Source organism: Ictidomys tridecemlineatus, chromosome 8, assembly GCF_052094955.1.
Source record: "Ictidomys tridecemlineatus isolate mIctTri1 chromosome 8, mIctTri1.hap1, whole genome shotgun sequence".
Classification (NCBI taxonomy): domain Eukaryota; kingdom Metazoa; phylum Chordata; class Mammalia; order Rodentia; family Sciuridae; genus Ictidomys; species Ictidomys tridecemlineatus.
The window spans coordinates 72,453,162-72,459,218 of record NC_135484.1 but is presented as its reverse complement, the minus strand read 5'-3'; positions in this window follow the sequence as shown (position 1 = coordinate 72,459,218).

Genomic DNA, 6,057 nt, shown 5'->3' with positions numbered 1-6,057 from the left:
ATAGTCCCCCATACTCTTTCTTTACTTAACATTACCAACTGCTACAGTTTGAATCTTGGTTGTCCCTCCAAGGCCCAGGTGTTAAAGAATTGATCCCAAACTGTGGCCCTACTGGGAGGTAGTGGAAGACTTAGAGGGCAGGGCCTACTGGAAGGAAATTAGGTTATTGGGAATGTGCCCTTCAAGGGGAGATTAGAACCCTAGCCCTTACCTATCACTTTCTTTGCTTCCCAGATGCCACAAGGTGACCAGGCCTCCTCCTCATGATGTACTATATTGTCACAGGCCCAAGCAACAGAACTTTGGCCTGGACTAAAGTGACCATGGACTAAAACCTCTGAAACCATGAGCCAAACAAATCTTTTTTCCTTTTAAGCTGATTATCTCAGGTATTTTGTCACAGCAATAGAAGGTTAACACACACAGAAATTTCTCAAGTGGTTAAAACATCAGCCCATTGACCTATATTTCTGAGATATTCCAAGACCCACCCATTCCATGTTTTATCATATCAAGTTTAACGAGATGTATGTACTCCAAATATCCCTCAGGATTCTAGGGACAGAAAATTGAGGAATAATGATGATGAGTTTGTTTACTGTTATGGTTTAGATATGAGGTGTCCCCAAAAAGTTCATGTGTGAGATAATACAAAAAAGTTTAGAGGTGAAATGATTGGGTTATGAAAGCCTTAACCCAATCAGTGTATTACTACCCTGATAGGGACCAACTGAGTGGTGACTGTAGGCAGGTAGGTGTGGATGAAGGAAGTGGGTCACTGGAGTGTGCCTTTGGGGTGTATGTTTTGTGAGCTTAGTCTCTCTCTGCTTCCTGATGTACTGAGCAGCTTCCCTCTGCCACATCCTTTGGCCATGATGTACTTCCTCACCACAAGCCCCAAGGAATGGAGTTGGCCTTCTATGGACTGAGACCTCTAAAATGTAAACTCCAAAATCAATTTTTCCTCCTCTATCAGGTCTTTTGTTCATAGCAGCAAAAATTGACTAAAACATTCACTTTGTACAATTTAAATTGGAGCCAAAACATACATATATATTACCTACAGTCCAGGAAAAACTCTTCATAAAATGTTTTAGAAATAAGGGTAAAATCACTCATGGGGGGACACCGGTGTTTCTGCATTTTTCAACTGGTTTTCTGTTTCTACCTCATTCTGTACATGTATATATATATAGATAGATAGATAGATAGATAGATAGATAGATAGATATAGATAGCTATAGATATAGATACCAACATGTATTGATTAAAGATCAGTTTGAGTTTTAAGATGGCATATGAAAATATTGAAATAAGTATCTTTCTACTATGAAATCCTAGTGTAGAATTTAATAGTTAAGAATATATGTCTAGTGGTGTAAGGAAAGGAAGCATGGGAGGAATAGATGAACTCTAAATAGGGGATAGGGGTGGGAGGACGGAGGGAGCATGGGGTTAGAAATGATGGTGAATGTGATGATTATTATTATCCAAAGTACAGGTATGAAGACACGAATTGGTGTGAATATACTTTGTATACAATCAGAGATATGAAAAATTGTGCTCTAAATTGTGTAAAAAGAATTGTAATGCATTTTGTTGTCATATAGGAGTAAAAAATTAATTAAAAAACCTAAACAACAACAAAAAAGAATACATGTCATTTGCTTTTTATTAGAAGGATTCAGCTTGTGCAAATAATGAACTTATTTAAAAAAAAAAAAAAAAGATAGCCAGCGTGGTGGTGCATGCCAGTAATCCCAGCGGCTTGGGAGGCTGAGACAGGAAGATCCAGAGCTCAAAGCCAGACTCAGCAATAGTGAGGCACTAAGCAACTCAGTGAGACCCTGTCTCTAAATAAAATACAAAATAGAGCCAGGGATGTGGCTCAGTGGTCAAGTGCCCCTGGGTTCAATCCTCATTACCAAAAACAAACAAACAAACAAAACCCCACAGTTAATCTATTTCAAATATTCACCAGCTCATTATTTGAAAAGTTTATGGCAGAACTATTTAAACTTTATTATATTGCTCTTTTATTTTCGAAAAAATTATGTGTTTTTTTTTTTTTTACAAACTGTTTGTTATGGTTTGGATCTAGAAATGCCTCCCCCCAACTTATGTGATTGGTAATGTAGGAATGTTCTAAGGCAAAATGATCAGATTATGAGAGCTATAAACTCATCCATAAATTAACCCACTTGATTAATAATTTGAAAGGACTATTGAGTGTCAACTGCAGGCAGGTGGGCATGGATGTAGAAATTAAGTCTCTGGAGGCATGGTCTGGACAATATGTGTCCCTGGACCCTTCCTTTCTTTGCTTCCTGGCTGCCATAATTTGAGCGGCTTGCCCCGCCATGCCCTTCTCCATGATGTTCTGCTTCACCTCAGGCTCAGAGCAATGGAGTCAGCCATCCACACACTGAACCTCTCAAACCATGAGCCCCAAATAAACTTTTGCTTCCTCTTATTCTTGTTAGGTATTTTGACCACAGAAAGCTAACTCTTTAGGTTTATATTTATCATGTCTGCTAAGTCTCAATTTAATTTATACATTTTGACCAGGTTTGTTTTAATTCATTGCAAAATCATTAATACCTTCAATGAAATAATGCCTTTAAAAGCAATAGCAGGCCAGGCATGGTGGCACATGCCTATAATACCAGCAGCTCAGGAGGCTGAGACAGGAAGACGGCAAATTCAAAGCCAGCCTCAGCAACTTAGCAAAGCCTTGTCTCAAAATAAAAAATTAAAAGGACTGGGGATGTGGCTCAGGTTAAGCAGCCTTGGGTTCAATCCTGGTACCAAAAAAAAAAAAAAAAAAAAAAAGAAAGAAAGAAAGAAAAAAAGAAAAGAAAGAAAGAAATAGCAAGAAATAGCAGTCATTCTTCTGCTTTCTTGTATAAATGAAAGTTTTCTGCACTGTTTTTACTATGTTAAAAATGAATATATTAAATCAATCTGTTCCCACATTTCAAATAAAGTTGTAAGTGCTCTTTGGAGAACAAATTAGTGGTTCAGCAATCCTTTGGAATGTGAAACCCAAGTGATTTCTCATCTGACTGTGAAACAAGGCAGAGACCAAAAGCATTTTATGTTCTTCATGATAATCTAGAATTTTATTTGATTCCAGGTAACTTTGGACAATAGACAGGATGAAATGTTTTCTCTTGAATAAATAACAGTTAAATTACATCAATGAAATAAAATATACTATGGGCTTAATACATTGTAAATATTACAGAAGTACTACTTTGCTATAGTTATTTAATGACTGAAGCTACATTTAATAACAATCTTACCATTACTTGTATACAAGGTATTATACAGATTACTAACGAAGATATTACAGCGGTTGCAAGGATATTACCAGTTCAACAAACATCTAACAATACAATATTCTTCTAAGAGGAAAAGTAATAATGTTAGATTTACAGACAATAAAGAGTTACATTTTCCACTTGAAACACTGGAAATAAAAATCCAGATAATCTGGTATCTTGATTCATACTATCACAAGAAAAAGTTTTCTTTCTTGGGGACTCTGATCCCCAGGAGGCCTAGTCCAGTAAGATTACATGAAGAGAGCTTTTAGGATGCCACAGCAATGTAAAGAAACTCTCCTATCTGAAAAGTACTGATTTGTAAGCCACTCCTTAAACATCTGACCCTTTAAAACCTATATACATACATTCAGCCCAGAGTCTTTTGTCTATATTACAATAGGCATTGTTAACACTCCATCAGAAGGCCAGTGCAAGACGATTGTGAACAGCCATTGCCCAGCATTTCGGAGATTTTAAAATATCATACAAATATACAGTTAGAGTATGAGAAATCTAATTTTGTGCATGATATTGGTGGTCTCTTTTACAGATGTGGAATGGCAAAAATTAATCAACAGGACCGTAACTAGAGTGCTACTCATCGAGGGCCTGATTCTCATTTGGTGGTTGGGCCTCTTTCCTGCAAAGTGGGTTTAGGCAGCAAAAAAATCCTGGACATTTAATACCAGACAGAACTGACTGAAAGTGCCAGGGAAGTCTGGGAATCATCTCAATTGCAGGTATGTGACTGCAGCATCTCCCAGATCTAATTTCTTTTACATATATTTAATATGTAATGAAAAATTAGAGATTCTTGGAGACAACCTGACTGTTCTAAATGAAACTGCTAGTCTAGGACTGAATCATCATCATTATTATGAAGAAATTGAGTGGGCTGGGAATTTGGCCCTTTCTGAAGACAAGTGATGACAGGATGCACGGTGAGGACAAATATGTCATCTTAGGGGGACAGTAGAGGACTCTGATGCCAGAGCTTATAAATACTTAAATTTAAACTGTATTTAAATTAATGGATATAATTAAGGGATCAGCTAATGAATGATACTAATGAATGGTAATTCTAATGAGTATATTCATTGGGGAGAACATCTTAGTCACTTGGGTTAGGAAATGATATGAGAAGTGTCAAAGTGAATCCAACTCATTTTAAACGTTTTTAAATGAAGGTAGTATAACACACACGTGATGATATTTCACAGATATTTCTTAAAATATCAATAAGCACCGAGTTTAGTGCTGTCAGCCCCATTGTCCCTTAATTTATTATATATGATTTAGGTCTTAAAAGCACAACGCACTAAAAAATCTACATGGCATTCACACAAATACAGTTTCAAAAATGAATTCTGAATTTTTTTTATATCTATGATAAGAATTTCCTCTCCACCAGGTCTTCATAGCTGTGAGAAAAGAGTTGGTACTGCCTGGTGAGCTCTAAGACATGCAGATTAATATTTAGAGTGACCCAGGACAAAAGACTGGAAATTCTTAAATGGAAACTAGTCTCTGGTGAATCCTTTTATGTCAATCATTTTCTTTCCTTCTAAAGAGATCTTAATCCTCCAGCACCCTGAGCCCTTGCTTCATTTCACACAGAGGTAAAGTGAGGAAGCCAACAGGCAGATTCTAGCTAAATCCTAGCTTGGTCCATGGGCCCCACTCCATCTTAGAACATAAACTGCAAGAAGTGGAACCACCCCACCAGGCTTCTGGGGTATCATGAGAGCTAGAAGTAACCAGATAGACACTAGGTCTTCACTTTCATGCAATGCAGGCCTCATGTTCTCTAGGAGTCATGCTTTATCTGTTTAAGGAGAGATTATAAGTAAAGTTTGTCAGGGTTAAGTGGCTTCTTAAGCAGTATCTTTCCTTACTGGAAAAGGGTTCAATTCTGAGCACCCATGGTACCATTAAGGAGTCTGAGATTGGGGCATCAATAGAAAGCAAGCCAGCTTAGGCTTTAGCATATCTTGCCACCAGGAAGCAGAGGAAAAGGCTATTCCACATTGACTAACACCAAGGACATCTGGGCAAAGCAGAGAAACAGCATCCATGACCCAGGCCTCAGTCCCAGGTGTGGTGGCTCTTCACTGCCACTGTTGGATTCAGCCTCCCTAAGCCACATGACCTGGACCTGGCAGTGCTACTGTAGTGTGAGGTATACCACGCTGATGAAACTTGGGTCACACTACCTATACACAAACTAAAGAACGTTACTGTTTGGGGATTTTAGAACCATCTTACTTTTTAATGATCTATATCTCCATAACCTTGATAAATATTAGGTGCTCAGAAACCCAAACACTCTCATTTTCCCCACAGTAATACTGTAAATACAAACCTTTACTTGGGAACCTGTCATCGATTATTTCTTGTTATGAACTGGTCTCACATAATATCTAAAGGTCAATTTATTAATTCAATCTCTCTCTCTTAAGGAGGAGAATTTTCTCTGAATGATTTTCTCAGAATTTTTATCAGAAGATTTCTGGAAGAACTCAATTTTAGAAACTGAATTCATGTGCAAGAGTGCAGCAAGTGGTACAGTTTACACTTGGTCACAGTTGTCTCACTTTATGACACTGCTGTTAACAGTACAAGATAGAAACACACATACATATACACACATTTATATTCACATTCACACACAGTATAATTTTACTGATCCAGACAATACTTTGATTTAAAAAAAAAAAGACTATTATTT